The following is a 19,961-nucleotide window of genomic DNA, read 5'->3' on the forward strand; positions in this document are numbered from 1 at the left end:
CATGACTTTTGCCTGCATTTTTGGCGTCTGCTGAGGTGGGTCCTAACACAAGTTCAGGTTCCCTGGCCAGTGTGGACTGAGAGACATCTCTCACAGAGGCTCCAGCCACTGCCAAATAGGTGTTTCAGAGAACAGATGAATGTTGCCAAAGTTTCCTATTCACCTGATGCAGAGAAATCTAGGCGCTTCTGCTCTGTAGAGCACATCTCCTTGGGAGACTGTCAAAGGCATGTATTTCTCCATAGGGAAATGAGGTGGTTACTTTAGAAAGACTATTTCATTAGGTGCCAAAAATGTAGATGCAAACTACATGCTTATGCTGGCTAGATCCCTATCATAGAGATGTGAATATTTAGCTGTAGATCTTCAAGAGTCCTTCATCTGCTCCTCATCTGGTAACCATTAATATTTTTATATTTCTGTATTCATAGGTGAGGAATTCCTCACTAAGAAAGGCTATCTGAAATTTTTTTTTTAAAAAAAGGTCAGTCCAACATGGATGACAGATCACACTGTTGAACACTGAAAACACCGCTCCATGAAAATCGATTATCAGCACTCTTGGCCAGGCTCAGAACCTCTGTGCTTGCAGGCTGTGTCATGTATTTGTAATCGAGCCCAAAGCCTTCCTCTTCCAGCTGTCAAACAGAACTGGGAAGGGAATCTGGAAAGCCACAATTTTGTTTTTGCAGTTCAACTGTTTTCTCATTCAAGAATTAGATAGGAACTATGGGACTATTTACAATTTGGTTATTACCTGAAATGTGATCTGTGTAATTGGTCATATCGTTCATATTTATTCTCTCTCAAACCAAACAATTTCAAGACCATAAAAGAGGTTCAGTCTTGTCCCACCAGCCTTGCCAGTGAGACTCCCCAGGTGATCACTATCAGATGTGTTTTCACATGATTTTAATTTTACAGATTTATTTTCTGGTCAAAAAAAACCCCCACAAACCAACAACAACCAAAACTGGGAAAATTAATCTACTTGAAAGCTGGTAGAAAGCACATAAAAGGAGATCTGATACTCTAAAAGAGAATTTGCTATTGTCTTCAAATACTGGTTTTTATCAGCTTTTGTTCATTCAGAGGCGATCTGTATCCTGCTCATGCAGAGCTTATGAGATCTGATGAATGATCTGATTCGTTTTCATTCATATTCATTTGAAGGAGCATAATAAGTGTGTAAGAAGAAACATGGCTCTTCCATCTCTGTCTAAATACCCAAAAGAACAAAAGTCTGGGGCATGGGAGGGACTGGTTCAAGTGCTGTCAGGACCTGAAAGCCAAAGGAGATCATTCTTGGTCTTGTGGAGGGACAGTAAGCTCTTTTTGGTATGTTTACACAGTTTCTGCTACAGGGGGCTAGAGCATAAGGTCAAATGATACACTAAAGCAGTAATACTCCATAGTTAAAGACACTAAATCTAGAGAGGGATATAAGCTGAGGGGGATATAAATTTGAAGAAGGGTGTGAAAAATATAAATTCACAGAAAAATGCACACTCTTAGAGCTAAAAATGCTGTGTTTTAACTAAGATAACATGCACTGTTTCAGTAATACTGGTCTTTAAAAACAGATATTAAAAATGGCTGCAATATTGATAACCTGTTGCTAGTATTGGTCTCTCTGTCTCCCAGGGAAGGAGCAGATCCAACAACATCCTCAGCTCTTGGCAGGGACGCAGTGCTAAAGCAGAAGGAGAGCACTGGTATAAGCACAGCCCTTGGGGGGACTTTCCTACCTCTTAAAGTGAGGAGTTTTACCTTCAGCTGGGGAGGTGGAAGCTCTCTCGCTCTTGCCAAATGTAGTGTGGGACAAAGGGACAATCAGAAGTAGTTACTGAGAGCACATGTATCTTGTGTTTTTATAGTAACTTATTGCCCTGTAACTTCCTGGATAGTATGCCGCATGTGGTAACAGACTTAATTATGCTAATTTATTTTTCTTGAAATATAGGCTCTTTCTGGTTTTGGTTGGTTTAGAAGCGTGGGGAGGTACCAAGCAGGGATGGGCTTGCAGTGGGGAGGAGTTATACATATGTTTGGTATTTTTAGGGATTTATTTCATATTGCAACCTTTTTCAAAGCCAGCTATTACTTCTCACTGAACTGTGTTCAAAAGGCCAGGTAAGCTGTGTGTGAAGAATTCCCCCGAGATACTGCAGTTCCCCAAGCTTTGACATGCCCCATACATCAAAAGGCCTGGGTGCTCAGTGTTTGAACAGCACTGCTCACTGAAAGGGAAACCCTTCCCCTCCAATGGATGTGACCTACTTAGTCTCATATGGCAAAGGGAACCGTTAGAGAGCCTTTTCCCCTCCTGGCAATACAAGTGCAATTTATTGGTCTCTGGTAAGACCTTAACATCACACAGAAAAACCCAGCAGCCTTTCAGTCAGAGGAATGGCAGATCAACGAGCCCTCTTTCCCTCTTTCCTTTTCCCCTCCAGTTTGTTCCCTGTGCTTCCTCATCACCATCTAAGTCTTAGTGCCTTTGCTTGTAGGAGTTTATTGGGTTGGCTTCTTAAAAAGCACTTCTTCCAGGAAGGTCTGAAATCCCAGCCCATACTCATTCTTCTGCAGCAGGAACTTCTGCGGATGAAGCACTGGGTTTATTGCAATACCAAGGACAGGCATCTTAAAGGTGCTGTTAGTTTCAGGGACAGAGTTATTTCAGGAATCACAGAAATACTGCTTCATTAGAGCACGTTGCAATGCTGCGAGTATGACTGCCCATGGACAACCCGTTATCCTTTTGGGTAGGAGTGGTACCTCTTAATGTTCACCGTCAGTAAGCAGGGTCTTTACTTTGACAGAGCCATGAGCCCTCTCTCTACGGTCAGTGGAAATAGACGGTCATGTGAAAGGACAAGGTCCCCTTTTTCCTCCATGGGGGGACAAGTGTCAGGCTGTCACAGCAGCGCTCTTATGATGGGACAATAAGGCTAGGTGCTGTGAGCCTGGGCGGTGTGCGGAGACATGTGCAAGTAATAGGTCTGCCACAACGGGGCTGGGGGACAGTCCCTGCAGATGCTGGGGCAAACCGTCCTGCTAGCATGGGCCAGCATTCCTCTTGAGACTCATTATAGGGGGTGGGTCCCAGCATGAATTGCAGTGTGGGTGACAAGGGGACTGGGCCCTGACAGCTGACTTGGGGGGGATGTGATTTGATAGCACCTCAAATTGTGGGGATGAATCATCCTTTGGAGGCATTTGTGGCTCCAGACACAATAAAGTGAGCTAGACAGCCCTGCTTTCAGTCGGCTACAGCTAGATGAGAGGAGCCCCACTGGTGTCTCTACCCTTTCCAAGCCTCCACAGGTTTGATTTCTCCCCTCTTTTACTGTGTCTGCTGGGAAACGAGCCAAAGCCACACAGAGCTGGAGCTGCTCCTGATGTTCCTCATGTTCCCACTGTTCATCTCCAGGGCTTTGAGTTGGCCCTTCAGAGGAGTTGAGGCCAGCAGGGAAATTTGGAGCTTGATCGGCTTCCTAAAGGGGGGAGTGTGGATTCAGGGGGTTGTTTCAACCTCACTCCCACCAATGGTTGCTAAAATAATAAAAACTCATTTCTTTCCATTCGCTCAATTTGCATTTGCTGTGTTGGTGGTCTCTTTTTCTCCCCATTCTTAGAGTCTTTCCTCATAAATTTAATCACAACAAGTTTCCTAGATTTGTGGAGTGATTCCATTACATTTCCTAACCACTCTCTTTCACATCTGCATTACCTGTCTGCCTCTGTTTCCTCCCTGTCCTGCAAGGATCTTTAACACACACCCCTGACCCCACTCAGCCATAGCCCTTCAGTGCTTCTGTCGTAAGCACTGAAACAGGCTGAAGTAGGCTTGATTATTTGTCAGAGTAAGACTACAGAGTGTCCCTTTGCTGCTCCATGGGAAAAATCCCTTTCCCTGACACTCAGCTCAGATTTACAGCTCCTGTCCTATGTGACCAGCAGCTCCCCATCACCTCTCCCCTTCCTTTAGGTGGCTAGTTTCCAGACAGCGGCTCATCATGTCTGTCTGGGGTTACCTTACAAATGAGGAAACTCACCGTGTCATGCTGATGGATGGCGCTGGAGGTGGGAAACAACGGCTTCCCCGTGCCCCGAGCCCAGGCAAAGATATGCCTGCTGTTTGGAGATTGGGGTGCAGACCCCCCTGGCACCCAGGGCTCATTCCCCAGAAAGATCCATGCCACTTCTCCCTTCCTGGATAACCGTGACCTACCTTTCTGCATCTTTTTACCTCTCTCTGGCTGAATGCCCTCTCTTAACCTTGCAGGAATGTGGGTGCATACTAACCAGAGGGGATATATAAAACATGTCAGCCTGTGCATAATACCATGTGGAGGCGCTTACCTGAGACACCGGGGCATGAAGTCTACAGTATGCTGCTGGGGAGCAGGAAAATTTATTGGTGGCTTTAGGCCTGACAACCTTTGATGGCTGTCAGAGTGGCAGGGAATAGAGGCAGAGAGAGATTTGTGCTTCACCCCTGCCTTAAGTACTGGGACTTTATTATTCAGTTATTAACTTCTTACGTAGAACCTCCTTCCTCCAAAAGCTGCAGTTACTGGGGGGGGGGGGGGGGGAACCCCTTTCTGCCCTTTCCTTGTTTCCTTGAAAAAAACACAGTTACATATCCTGTGGAGTGTTTGTTTTGTTTTAGAAGCCTTTGCAACAAAAGGGTAAAAAGTCTCAGCAGTTGTTTTTTGGTTTTCCTTGTTTCATTGTGTTCCAGCCGACCAGCTGCAAACCTTTTTTCATGCCTTCATTGTTTTTTTTACTGTCAGTGGTTTTACGGCTTGAGTTCTACTCGGACATGTCTTGCAGGTGTATCTCTAGTGGTAAACCAAGGCTGCCCTTGGCTCTTTGATCTGGGTCTTCAAACAACGAAACTGAGCGCTTATCTCTCCCTTTTATCCAGGTGGCTGTGTGCTTTGCCAGCACTAATGAGTCCAATCCCACAGCACTGAGGGGACAAGCTGTAGGTAACTATTGTCCCCATTTAAGCGGAGGTGGAGAGAGGCTCACCCGGCACGGCACGGCAAGGGGAGGCAGCGGTGCCGCCAGGGCAGCACGCCCAGCACTGGCTGCCAGCACAGGCTCTCCAAAGTGACTCCCCCTGCTTTGATAATCACATGGGGAGAGCAATAGCAAGCAAGCCGTGGCAGGTGTCGTTGCTCCTTTGTAGATTGAAAGGCTGGTCGTAATAATGAGAATACATCATGAAAAAGCATCCCTCATTTTTAAAGCGCTTTAAAAAAAAGTAGTTCTATAACTTCCCAGGTACACACTTAGCCCTGTGATCACTGCTCAGGCTTACTGCAACTGCTTGTCTGTTGTGCTCTCTTACTAGCTACTGCCAGAGCTCAGAACATTTTTTTCCTGGGAGCTGAGGATATGTGTAACAGACAATGGAAGCGAGCCAAAAAAAAAGAAAGGACTACATCTCCCTCTTAAAAATTCACCACCTGCAATTGTACCCAGTCTGCTGTAGAGCATAGCCTGTGGAGCATCCTGGTGTGCAGGAGACAGTAACTTCACAGCTGGGGACACAGGAGGCCTAAAAGGGCTGACCTATCTGAAGCTGCAGGACAAACAAATAGGAGAAGCAACTGGGTTGCTGGCAAGGGGCAGGTCATTTTGTTTTAGCTGTTCAAGCTTGGACTAGATCTCCAGAGGGCCCTCCCAACCCTGACCGCTCTGTGATTCTGCAATTCTGTGAGAGCCCCACTAAGAAGTGACACAGAAGTTGGTTCTTAGAGATCACACAATCTAGCAGCTGTTCAGATGCAGACGGTTTCATATCCACTGCTGGCATGCTTTTCCATACTCTCCAGAATCTATAATTCCAATTTTAAGAAATGAAAGGTTGTATACTCCTTGTTACAGCGTGAACTGTGCCTAGATATAGCTTAATGCACAGCTGTGCGTTTAGCTGGAGGGTATGGTTTCACAAGACACCTTCAGTTGAATTAATAACTCATTGCTCTGCTGTTTTAGTGGGCAGAATTGACTTATCTTGCAATCAGACAAGTGCCAGATCTGGTGCAAGGAGAGTCGGGGAGGTGAGGAGTGTGTGGTGCGGATTGGGATCTGGAGGAGAACATAGAGGGGACCCAGGGGTGGAGGAGAACAGGCTCTCCCATCCTGTAGCAGCAGCTAGCTACTAATTCAATTTATCCATAACCGAGCCCTTACTGACTGAAGAGAGACCAGACAGCAATGGTGTCTGGACAGCTGAGTGACTTCTACAGCTACAGGGGGAAAGCTTCTGAAGGCTTTCTCTCATGGCAAGCTCTGTGCTTCAGGCCACTGTGGTGAGGACTCAAACAGCAACCACAAGAGTGGTGTCAGCTTGGAAGCCTCATTACTCGGGAGAAAACAAAGGCAGCTCTGCTATCAAGCTCCCCCAACAGTGTTAATATTAGACTAGTATCATACTCCCACAAAAATGGATGGAAGTTTTAATGGGCATACTGTGAAAAGTAGGAAAATAAGGGAAAGAAAATATGTATTCATGAGCCAAGTTGGTTTAATAAAGTAATAAATATTTAAAGAATGATGCTTTTGAAACAAAACTAAACAGGATAATGGAAAGGTGGAAGAAAATGCAAGTACAACAGAAATGAACTGCATGGCTGTGAAATTCCTAAACAGGGTCTGAGGAGGGGAAGGTAAAGGGAGGAGCTGGTCAGAGATTTCTACTGACTTCTGTCTCTAGGGTGTCTCATAAACCACCGCATAGCTCAAATTATTTCATTCCAAGACACACATTATAAAGACAAACCTGTTATTAATGGGAAACTTTCCTGATATGAAAGGCAGTACGAGGTTGATCTTGTTCTTGCCATATGTCTTCTGAAATGACAGCTAAAGACAGCTGAATTGCCTCTTAGTGCTAAGCAGTGGTTACTGACTAAGGAGAATTTTTTTATTGAGAAAACTATTATATTCCTTTCCATGATAATAAAATGATGCATGACATTCATTAAAAATGCTAAGGCTTCCCAGGTAGCTGCTGTGCCCTGCCGGGAACATGGTGCTCTCCTGGTGTTCAGGCAAGCCCAAGGAATCTGTAGAACTGGTTGTATATTTTCAACATCTTTGCAATCCCCCTTTAAGAACTTGTGATTTGAATAAGCCCAGGAGTGTCCTGATGCTTCTGAGCTGATTCTTGTGTGGCTAATCTTTGCTCTACTATTTTTAGATAATTTTCCAATCTGCCTGCTTTTCAGTTACGTATTTGCTCAAAGTGACAGCTTATTTATGTGGTCCGGGAGCATTTGCTATTTTCCTCAATATGTCGGTCTGAGCCCTGCAAATGCTTTCTGACTCAAGCAAGCTCCAGTTCCCCTTATTGTTTGCTCCCTGCTGTGGGAGAGGTCCCTTCAGGGCACACGACCACCCACCCACGGGATGCTGCAGGAAAAGGGCACAGCTCAGCCTCCTCCCTCACCCCCTGCCAGGCACCCTTGCTGCCCGCCCATATAATAATAATAATAATAATAATAATAATAATAAGAAGAAGAAGAAGAAGAAGAAGAAGAAGAAGTAATCTTTACGGTTTCAAAAGTTTAGAAAGAGTATGTGCTCCTACAGTAAAAGCATGAATGCATTGTCAGAACACAGCAGTGTCCCTGGCCACAACTGCAGGAGGTCCCTGTGGCACCCGACAGGGGCCAGGGAAGGTGCCCTGGAGCAGCTACAAGCCAGGCTTTGCCATGTGTCGCCCAAAGAGAGGCACACAGCTGAGGCCAAAGGGTCTTGTGGTCCCAGACCTACTTAAACCCGCATTTGTGTAGCTATGCAATAAACGGCAGCAAGCAACAGGGCAAAAATTGCAATTTGTTTTCACATCTGTTTTCCTCTCTGCCTTAAAATAGCTGTGAACCAAAGACTGACGGGTGAAGCCTGTGGCTGCAGGTGCCAGGCTGCTGCATCCTGGCCACCTGGCCACATGGGTGCTTTGGTAGCTGCAGGGACACACTTCTGCTCCCAGATGGAATAAAAACCTTGCCAAGACCAACAAGCCACCCCACTGCTACATCCTTAAGGGAGGTAGCTGGGACACGGTGGGGACATGAGCCAAGGCTGGAGCGGGTGTCTGTTGTCCTTTTCCCCATGAAAAGGAGAAATGCTCCCAGACCAAGAAACAAAGACCTATTGCCTTTAAAGCTTTATTACCTTAAATAGTTGGAGGGATTCAGAGCTTCCCTCTGGGTCTGAAGCAGGGGGTCCACAGGCTGCAGCCATACTGTGGACTGGGAGAGGTCAACCTTGGCAGTGCCACTCGTTGAACCAGCATGTGAGCTGCCGGTGGTGGGTGACATCTGTGTTGCCACTGCGAAGTAAGACTGCCATTTTGCTGTGAAAAAGGCAACATTTCTTTATGCAGGCAGGGAAGTTTCACCTTGACTCTAAACTAGGACAACCCATGTGATGTTTGCTGGAGGAAATACAGTGAGAAAAAAACTTGTGATGGCAGAGAGATGGGCTGGATGCTTTTTGCTCATCTCTGAGTCTATAAAAGTGAGGAAATTTCACTTAGGGTCATATCTGAGCATCTCTGTGGATATTCACAAATCTGTCAGGTTTTGCTCCACGAACAGCACTGAGTTGTTTGGCCGAGGCAGTTCAAACCCGCCTTCATCCTCTGGTGAAGGAGCTGAGAAGCAGCGGAGGGTCAGGGGAAGCGTATTTCAGCACAGCGGTTTGCATTTCACACTCCCATGCAAACTGTGTGGGTTTGCACTTTTAGGAAGTGGGGCTGCCCGCGAGGAAGAAAGAGAGGTTTATCTGAGCTGGCGCTGTGAACAGCACTTGGCTGCTATAGCTGCCACTTTTGTTTAAGGCCAACATGAGCTCACGTGCTTTACACAACTGCAGATGCTGTGGGCGTTACAAAAAATCAACAACTGCTGACAATATAGCTATGGATTAGCCCAGACCCAAGCAATTCCTTGAACTTTGGACACTGAACTCCGCTGAAGTGCCAAATGCTATTTATACAGGATACAGGCAGAATTTTAATTCTGAATTTTCTTACAGCTAAAGTCTGGCCCAAAAATGGATTCAAAGTAGCCAGATTAAAGCCCTCAGAAACGTTTATTTGGGGTTTCTTTCTTTCACATTTGTGACTCAACAACCTGGCAGCAAGAGGCCTCCGTTATTCTCATTATACAGGGCAGCATGTTTGAAGAAATTGGACCCGATTAAGTCAGTTATGTTGATCTTGCTGAACTACCTTTTCCAGCTAGAAATTACGTAACCAAGATAATTTCTGGGTGATAAATATCTCTCATTTCCTTCAAAACCACAGGTGCCTTTTGCCCTGAGAAGGCTGGCCAGAGCAGCAGGGTGGTGAGGCCAGTGAACCTCCCTCCTCTGACCCAGCAGCCACCCATGCCGCTTGTTGGGCTGCCTTGGGCACCTGTCCCCACTGAGAGCGCCCAGGCCACCCCTCACCACGGGTCTGTGGTGCCAGGAGGGTTATGCAGCCAGGGCTCACCACTGAGACCTGACCTGCGTGCAGCTTCTGTGAGATCCACTTTCTCACCTGGTGAAGCAGAGGGGATAGAGCTTGGTTCACCTTCGGGACTGCAGGGTATTCAGGTACTGCAGTGACAGAAGTCCCAGGGGAAGATTATACATTGAGAAAAATGCAGATGGCTGTGGCATTATCACATCTCTCTGCCATATGCAGGTACCCCCAGACCGAGAACAGGAGCCAGCAAGGACACATGAGAAACCTCTGAATGTTTTTTACCTTACCAGTAAAAGCCAGTGCTTTACCATACCAGGTCAAGCCAATACAGCAAACCCCTCCAATCAAACATGATAGGTTGGATGACAAAACAGTGTTTCTTGATGTGCCCTCAATGCTTTCACATGTGTATATCAGGGCTTAACGTCCACACATGGAGCGGCTCACTCGAGATCACAGACTTGCAAGGAAGTTTACTGCAGACCCCCTTTGTCTCCATCTCCCCTCTGTTCGACCCTTATAGCCTCCTTGCGTTTCCCTGGTAGCCTCTTTGCCACCTAAACCTTTGCCGTCTGCTTTCCCTGCTCAAATACATGTTGCTGTCTGCTCCCATCTGCACAGCACGGAGTCTGCCTCGGGGGTTTATTCCAACAGCAAAACCTCTGTCAAGGTGTGGGTGATCTGGGAACTGGGTTACACGTGGAAATGTCCCCAAGAAAGCAGAGTTTCTTGATTTCAGAACATGAACTTGGCTTCAGAGAAGCTGGGTGACCCCTGGAGATTTGTAGAAATGGGTGTGTGTTTTTAAAGAGCACGGAGGCATAGTTATTTTTGTTCCTTGATCCCATAATCCCATCTCAGGGCTCATTTCTGTCTTTGGGAAGGGATTCCCACTGTGGGAGAGGCTGTAAACTACTGAAGAAGGGAGTTAAAGAGGTCAGCTCAGCCTTGCCTCCCAAGCACCCAAAATACCTCAGTTTCCAGGAGGTGATTAACATCAGGAAGGTTGGTCTTTAATGGGAAGAAGAAACGAGGACCATGAAAAATTATGCCATCAAACAGGACACCTCAATATTAATCTGGGGCATTAAAGAATCAGTCAAAGAAAAAAATCAGGAATGTAGAGAGCTGCAGAGGACAACCACTGTCAGCTGCCGATGGCAGAGGTCCCCAAGCTGGTGGCACATGCAGCACACCCACAGCTGGGAAGACACCACGCTGCTCCTGAAAGCACTGTGTTGCAGGGTGATGGGCAGCATGGTCAGCCCTGGTTTGAAAAGCACTGGAGGTCAGGAGCTGCCCTCAAGTTTACACAGGTGTTCAGATGCTTGAGCTCATTTGTCAGCTGTGGGGCACAACCTGCTATGCAGATCTTTGGGGCAGCCATGGGAGGCTGGAGAACATGGGCATGAACTTTGTTTCTGTCTATGCAAAACAGACATAAAGGAGGTAGATGAAATGAAGAACAGGATGCAGGCTGACATTTCAAACACTGCCAAAGTCTCAGTCTGTGGATTCAGATCCAGTGCTGTCTGCAATTACTGCAAACCTTTTCCCTCATAGTCTCGGTTCTGATGTCATTGAAAGGACACCATCAACTATGTGTTGTTGCCAAGTACTTTTCCTTTCCCTTCTCCTCTCCTCTCCTCTCCTCTCCTCTCCTCTCCTCTCCTCTCCTCTCCTCTCCTCTCCTCTCCTCTCCTCTCCTCTCCTCTCCTCTCCTCTCCTCTCCTCTCCTCTCCTCTCCTCTCCTCTCCTCTTTGTTTTGGGGGTTTTGTTTTTGTTTTTGTTTTAGTATGTACTCTTCATAGGCTTCAAGGCTTCTGAAGTTGTCAGTTACAACAGGTTTTAACCCATAAAGCAAAATCTCCCTGTAGACTTATGACTCTAATAAAGAAAAATGATGGAGCACCTTCAGTCAGCAAGCCCTGCCCTGTGTACATACAACTCACATGGGTAACTACGGACCATGCATCAGGATCAGCAGGAAAGGGGCAGGTGAACTGGGAGGTGGCAGTGGCCCATTTTCTTGTGCGAGCTGAGGGAAATGGAAAATAATGTCAAAGAGCAACATCAAGAATGAGGGAAAACCAAAACCTGAGCATACTTTCAGTAGTCATGACTGGGGGAAAGAGCTTTTTAAAATCCCTAGAGACCTATGGAGATCTCTAGATCAAGAGCAACAAGGGGCTGAGGGCAGGTGGTGGGTGAAGATAGGAAAGTGCTGACAGACTGAGGGAAAGAGAACAGCCATGAGCCTGACTTCACTTTCCATATCTGTCCATGCAGACAAACCAAAAGCTTTTAATTTTCAAAGCCTCTCAGATTTAAGTCCCTTTAAGGTGCCTCATACTGAACAGGCAAAATGGAAAGAGCTAAAGTCACAGGTCACTGCTGGCAAAGACAAAATGTATCTATTTTTTAAAATCTTATTTTGAAATTATCTATAGTTTATAACTATCTACTGAGATTTTCCTAATGTTTTAAAATAGTCATAGTGTGCATTTTTGGAAGAAACAGTATCAATTATCTTTTATTTAAATTTGGAAATAAAATGTAGCTTTCCTGGCCCTCCAGTCAGCACTAAATCAAGGAGGATTAAGCAATGTGCAGTGCATTTCTCATTTTTGCCCATTTGGCTTTTTTTTTTTTTCCTCACCCCCAGAGCTGACATTAGACACCAATCATCACCATTGGTGCTGAAAGCTCCGCTAACATTTGCAGCAGCAGCTACTTCTCAACTAAATCCCCGTGTTTACCTTGAAAAATGCCAATCATCCTCCAGTCTCAGTACCCAACCCATCCAGGGTTGGCTAATGGCAATGTTTACCCGCTACAGCAAAAGCATCATCTGAGCAACCTTCTCCCTGGAGAGGCAGCTCAGACAGCAATGGCAACCCATGGAATCCTTTCCTTCTGGGAGCCAGGACACCCAGAAGCAAAGCGTTGGGAGAAGGAACTATTTTATGTCTGGAGACACCTGGCCTCCTGGAGCCTCACTGAGAAGGGGAAGTTACTGGAGGTGATAACAGTCTGATTGAGGTTCTTGCTGAAGTCTCCTGTCATCTAGAGTGCATAATTGAAAGGGGAATTTGGCCTTCTATCTCAAGAGGGTTGTAAGCTCAAATTAAATTTTCCAACAAATCCCTTAAGTTCTGCAGAGCTCCAGTGTAAGAGCTGGAGAATTTTTCAGCTAACTCACTGAAGTGGGGAAAAAAAGAAAGGAGAAAAAAAGAGGAAGGGGAGGGGGGGGGAAGGAGAAAAAAAGGGGATGGGGAAAGAGAGAAAGCTTTTTAATAAATAAAATACAAAGCAGAGTAATGAAATAAGCATGGTAGACCCAGTGTTATTTGTTTTTATATTAATTTTATGCTGCCCCCACAAATTCAATATACCACAGTTTTGCATATTAAGAAAACATGTGCAACATGGAAAGTATTAAGGAAGTGTTGTAAGGGTTATGTTAGAGGAGGGTTGTTACTTTTGGCTGTCTGAGAAGTTGTCTGGAGTCAAGGAATGTGTGTGTCAGCTGATCAAGACCACAGAAGTGATTAGCGAGGGAACCGTTAACAACGCTGCATGTCAATGCACATCTTTAGGTTAAGGAGTTAATTGCCTCTCTCAAAACTGTGGTTTTAAGACTTCTGTGGACCTGGAAAGAAAACCCAATGGTAGTTTGAACTTGATCCACATTTTTCAAAATTCATTTCACAAATACAAATGCTAGATACATCTCCTTTTAATTCCTGCTGAGCATTTTAATGTTGAGGTAAATGGCTAATTCTGTGAAGAACGAGGCAGCCATGAACTACACAAGCGTTTACCCACCACCTCCCCGGTTTGCTACAACTTTTTCTTCTCTGGGAAGCTTTTCCTTGACTTCTGAAGTGCACTTCTCCAAGACTTCAAGTGCGTGTACAATACAGCACCTTCCACCGAAGCACTGATGTGCAGCATCCTTTTCAAAATGCCCTCCCTGCCCCTGGGAACAAGCACTTGCTGTTCCTTCTGTTAACATCATCCTCTTCCCACCCCTTACCTGTAAGCCTGAAGGATCAAATACGGTCAAAAAATTAATAGATCAAGATTTCATAGGCTGAATGAAGAGAAAGGTGTGTTGTTGGAAATGCTTTGGTGTCTTCATTTCATCTACATGTAAGAAGCTGGAGCACCTCTGCTTGGCAGCACTGCCTGGACCCACCCTGGGGGCACCGGACACCCTCCAGCCTGGTAGGTACTGTCCAGAGAGCTGTCCTGGGTGCCCTCAGCAGCCTGATCTGAATCTGCATCTGACCCAGGCTGCCCACACCAAACCAAATCCACTGCTCTTCAGCTGAAACACTGATGTGTCACCCCATGAAAAAACTAGGTGGTCTTTCACAGGAGGTCCCAGGCTATTTCCAGCTTTTAGAGATGCTCCAGAGCTGTCCTCGCTGGACCATAGAAATCAGCGGGGAGACACAGGCACTTTCCAGACGAGACGTACCCACACGAGGCAACTGCTACCTACTGTTCCCACTAGCACAGCCAGGACTGCACCGTGCTAACCCAAACCGGTGGTGTACAGGTATTGCTCACTGCGCTGCGGTCCATAAGCAAATTAAAACCAACAAGTCCCAGCTGAACAGAGGAAAGAATAAGCATTTGTTCAGGTCAGCTGCTCTGATCTGTTCACATTTTGCTCAGCTCCCCATACGCTGCAAGCCAGAGCAATACGTGATAGACACAATATACAATTAAGTGGGGCTTTTCCTATTGATAACATGCTCGCACAGTCAATCCTACCCTGGCCAAGGCCAGCTGGCTCTGGGTGAAGCCCTGCCCTCAGCCAGCCTTGAGTAAATTACCTTCCCCTCTAGCTCTGGGGCCACAAACACCGATCCATACCCCTGCACCAGCTCGCAGGCTGGGAAGCAGCAGATGTAGGGTGAGCTAACAAGTTCAGCTGGTGCCTGGAGAGAATCGGTCTTTTCAGATGATAGATGCTGGGAGTGACGGCTACGGCTGCGGACACTTTGTGTCCCTGCCAATAGCTGCTGAACACAACTGCGAGTCCTTGCAGGAGTTAGGCACCAGCAGGTTTAAACAATAGGCAAGGTCCTTCGTGACCTCAGCTAAATTTTTAACCTGAGAAGAGGAGAGCAGCTTTGGTTTGCACAAGCACCTACAGATTCAGATGTTTATTTCAGTTTGGGTTTGGTTTTGTGGGGTTTTTTTGGTTTTTTTTTTTTTTTAACAGCTGGGCTTGTCTTCTCTAGATATGAGGTTTTCTTGAGATATTCTGCATTTAATTATCAGCTGGGATGGAAGGCTTGCAAGCACAGCTGTTATTGCAACATTTCAGTGCTTTGACTTTCAGGCTCAGATGGAATGAGCTGTGCAAAAATGAGAAATCAAGAGTAAAGCAAACTTTCTCTAACTTTCAAAACAACTCGATGTGAGAAACAGGCTGGGATGGATTAAGTGCGCACATGGACCGGCTGAGCCACTGTGGTGATGAGTCACGGCGCTACACTGACGTGACACCATGCCGTGGTACTCTGCCTCTGCAGAAATGCCTATGGGAAGGGCTGCTCTGTAACGTGCGGCTGAGAGCCCTGGCCTGCCATAAATCTCTCCGTGGGGCTGGGTGAGGATTTGGCTCTGCCCTTATTTGGTCAAATAGCCATAATTCTTTTAATGGCTGGAGCCCATGACAGATAATGACGTTATTTGCAGAAGAAGGTATTTGGCTATTGAGTGTGGATGTGGGGAACAGTATGGGCTCCTTGGCTTGGTTGCTGAGGCAGCGACATGGTTGTTACTGCGGGCAGGCATGTGCATGGACGAGTGTGTGTACAAGTGTCTTCCTGCCCCCACGGTGTCCCGCAGTTGGACCCTCTCTAACAAGGTGACTGCAAAATACGAGCATGTGCCTAGGTGCAGCTTCTTTTGTTTGCTGCTAAAACATTTCTTCATGACCTTGGAAAGTTTAAAAGCTTTTGTTTGGGGAAGAGACCTAAAACAGGACACGTGTCTCTCAGGCCTCCTTGTTTGCTTACCCTTAACATTACCTTGCAAAAATGAGAAGAGCACTCGGGTACTGCAAGGGTGCATCGTCCCTCCGTGGGGCCAGGTTGTCCTTTGCACTCCGTGTGGCAGAGGCCACCTATATGGCAAACAGGCACCTGCCTGCATTCACAGCCCAGGCCAGCAGCTTTTGTTTCACATGCAAAGCTCACAGCCAGGGTATTCCTCTTTCATCCCCATCCTTTCATCAGCCCTGGCTGCTGGGTCGCTGCTCCCAGCCAGCCGTCAGGCTGTGCCAGAGGTGCCAACATTGCTGTGTCTGGGTTGGAAGCCAACAGGGAAGGTTGTGCTGATGATTATGGTTTTCGTGCCATCCTTCACCTGCAGTGAGCTTGCCCCAGGCATTCCCGGTCTATGTTGGCATTTCAGGATCTAGGGGGGCTTCTCTTTCCCACCCTGTCCTTGGGGCACCTGCCTGCTCCCACACTGGAGCAGGACCTGTCTCTTGGGCAGCGCATGCATCCCCCCTTCAGCAGCGGGGAGCGCTTTGGGCCGACGCAGTGAGGCTGATGACGGGGCTCACCTCCCACCTCCCCTCATGCCAACCCGTTAAAACCCAGGCATCTATTTAAGGTGTCCATTTCTGGCAGTCCTGCTCCCCACATGCCCACCCTCCCCGCCTTGTTTCCCGCCTCTACCGCCCTGGCGCCAGCACAAATGTTCTTCAGCAAGCCGAAGGAAGGAATTGGCTTGGCTTAAAAAGACATGGGTTTTGCCAGGTTGGCATCAATTCACTTCTGTTCCTTGATCGGGGTGGCAGCAGGGCTCGTGGGGCATTGCCAGGGCAGGAAGGGGCAGCTACGGGGCTGGGGAGGCAGGGGGGCAGTGCTGCCGCGAGGCTGTTCAAGGCGCGAGTGGGATGGGGACCGCGGCTGGGTGCCGGGAGCCGGGAGCCCTCCTGCACTCACTAGTGCGGCCACCCTGCGGGAGCTGCCCTCCACAGGTGCCCTGCTCTCCTCGCCAATGCAGAGGGAGGCCAGAGGAGTAGCTGACACAAAAGCTTTAACTCTTCTTAACTAATTAATAAATAATTAATTAATTAAGCAAGGCTAACTCCACCTCTGACGGCTTCCCGAGGCTGCAGAAAAGGCTGCGGCAGACGAGGATTTGAATCCAGATTTCCGTGGCTCATGCCCTAACGCCTGGATAATCTTTCCTCTCTGGGGGCAGGCATCTGAGAGCCAGATTCTCGTCTGCAGTGTCAGCAGCAAATAATCAAGCACCATGACAGCAGAGACAGCCTCAAGCACTTTTTCCTCTCAGAATTAATCAGATTATTTCCTCAGGATAATATTTTATTAATGTAACTGTAACCCGTTCCATTAATACCGTTATTCACGAGCAGCCGCCTGCCACGGGCCTGCGCTGCCGTGTGGGATGCTGGCGGGTGAGTTCAGCACCTGCCCCCGGCCAGCCGCATCAGTAGAGGTTTTCCAGTTGCCTTCACGCTAATGCTGAATAAAGTCCAGGTCTCCCTGTTCCCTTGTCAGATGATTACAGGGTGTCCTGGCTGCCTTTGGGGGGCCAAAGAATCCAGTCTGTAAGCTTAAAGCAGTGGATTTCTAGGAAGGCAGGATTTCAGACAGCTTTGTGGAGCTCTCCCCATTGCCTGTGCAAGAAAATAATCTCTTTGGCTGGCTCATCCCATATTAGCTTCCCGATTCATCCCCCAGACTCTTGAGCCAGGGCCATCCATACTTCATTAGTTCACTGAGCCCGGTTGCACCTGCCACATACATGTTAGTAGGTCACTGCTGATTAAATAATTCAGCCTCTCTGAAATGACAGTCGTCAAAAAAGTGGGTTATATGCTGAGGCCAATCCTGTTTGCCTCCAGGAAGGCTGATGGTACTGGCCAACGGCCAACGTTGTTGGGTTGAGAGAGATTTTTGATGGAGGAGTTGCAGTAACAGGCTGGCCGTGTCAGAAACAGAGGCTGTGATTTCTCTGCCCCGAAAGTGTTTTCAGAGCAAAGATCACTGCTCTCCTGCCTCTCCAGGGCACAGAAACAAGAATTCAGTTTCATTAATTTTCCCTGTAGAAACACTTAGCTAAATAATTATGATAGGCTGCTGCCTAAACATGAAATATATGCGTGCCACAATGCATAAGCAAAATACAGCGAGGAATGCCTTCTAACTTCTCTTACAAAGCTGGATATGGTGGTTAATACAGATGTAATGCTCCCATTTCTAAAGGGACAATATTGACCTTGTATATTAATCACATAATCCCAGACTGATTGAGGTTGGAAGGGTCCTCTGGTGATCACCTGGTCCAACCCTCCTGCTCAAGCAGGGCCACCTAGGGCTAATTGCCCAGGACCGCATCCAAGCGGATTTTGCGTATCTCCAAGGATGGAGACTCCGCAGCCTCCCTGGGCAACCTGCGCCAGGGCTCAGTCACCCTCGCAGTGAAGAAGTGTTTCCTGATGTTTAGCAGGAACCTCCTGTGTTTCAGTTTGTGCCCATCACTGGGCACATAATAGTCCCAAACACTCTGGCAGTCTTCTCTGAGAAGGTTAGCCTCGGTGCTAGAGGAAAATACAGCTCATCTATGTTTACTCCTTTATGGTGGGTCCTTGGAAGTCACAGTTTCTGACTCCCCGCTAGCAGAAGGACCTTTAGAAGAGAAGCTGGAAATGCTCTTTCTATTTATAGCCATGGAAACTCCACATCCAGGCATGTCAGTCTGGCAGCTTTCACACTCTGCACTTGACACCAGAGACAGGACAGGTTTGAGTAAAATATCAGCTATTTTGACACCAGATATTTTGATTTAGAATAAATAAAACCATGCAAAATAATGGTGTATTCACTGAAATTTCTTTTATTTGTTTTGGAGAACGAAAAGGGTAATACTGAAGCTGTTAGTTTTGGGGGGGTTATATGGCTATTATTTACACATTGGATACGATGCTTTAGGATGGCAGCAATGCTGCTACATATATATCGACAGCTGAATAGCACTGCTGCCTATTTGCTCTCTTTGAGTATCACCAGTATTTCTTAAAGCTCCAGCTGCTGGAAGCAAAGGATTAAAAAAAAGTAAGCTTAGCTTTAATTCTGAAAAATCTGTGGTCAAGCATTAAAAAGGTGCCCTGAATAAAGACAGAGGAGCCAGAAGTCACATTAAACAAACTTCCCATTTCATTTTTAGTTCGCACTATTTCTAAGGCCACCTTGTAACTTTGAAAGCTGTATTCATAAATTTCAGTCACTGGGACTTGTAACACCTTGGCCAACATAACACAGAGAAAGTGAAAACCAAACCCTTTCAGATAAAGTTGGGTTTCCTACTAATTTCTTAAGTCCCTGAAGAACGTCTAAAATTTATTTTTACCACTTGGGATGTGTATTGACTTCTGTATTTCACTCAACTTGGACAACGAAGAGAGACCAGTCTTTCTCAGCGCTGTGGCTACTGTGACCTGCAGAATTACTGCTTCAGCACCTGCCTACAGCAAACTTAACACGCGCAGCAAGCGAATTCACGTTCCCTTTCATGTCACCCACTTCCCATTGTATTAGAAGATGTATAATAAAACTATTGACGCAAAACAACAGCTACTAACACATACATCTAGGTTGAGGATTAACATAAATAACTTGTGCCCTTCTAACAGATGAGAGGATTATATGGTATCCTATTGTGTAGAGAGTAAATAATCAACCTGATTTCTTTCAGACAAAAGCTAAATTTGAGGCCTGAATTATTACTTCTTCCCTAATGATAAAAGACAGCTGCATAAGGCAAAATGTGCAGTGATGTCTGAGCACAAAAATTAGAGCAACTCTCAAAAGGCTTTGCAAAATTCAAAGAGGAGCAATAAATACTCCTATTTAAGGGAAATAAAAATTGAGATATTTATTAATTTTATTAGAACTGATTTTGATATCTCACTCCTCTCCTGCCTTTGATCCCGCTGCTTCTTCTTGAGACTAAATAGATCAGACTGTTAATGAGACACTTCAGGATGTAAAATTACCTGCAAAATTGTCCTTCTCCCTGGGAGCTTCCCAAGCCCAGGCTCAGTTACCATTACCATAAGCCGCAGAGCAATTCCTGAGCTTGGGATTTGCATTCTCAGGAGATGCACACAGTGATGCTGTTATACCTGAGGGAGCAGAAATCAAAATGCATGAGGTCAGAGGACAATTTTTATCGGTCTGAAAAGACACCGATTTTTCAGGGAGATACAGGCTCTCCTCTCCAGCTCATGCAGAAACTTTTCCATGCAGTTCCTGAGAAATGCAGAGTTACAGAGCATACCTGCTGTGGGGCAGGGCGGCTCACACACGCTTCTGATGGTTTAAAATAAAATTATGATTTTAAAATGATGCCTTAGGTTTGATGCAAACATCGAGAAAAGAGAGTGAGAGACAGAGACTCACAC

The sequence above is a fragment of the Falco biarmicus genome, chromosome 2 (assembly GCF_023638135.1).
Source record: "Falco biarmicus isolate bFalBia1 chromosome 2, bFalBia1.pri, whole genome shotgun sequence".
In the NCBI taxonomy this organism is placed as follows: Eukaryota; Metazoa; Chordata; class Aves; order Falconiformes; family Falconidae; genus Falco; species Falco biarmicus.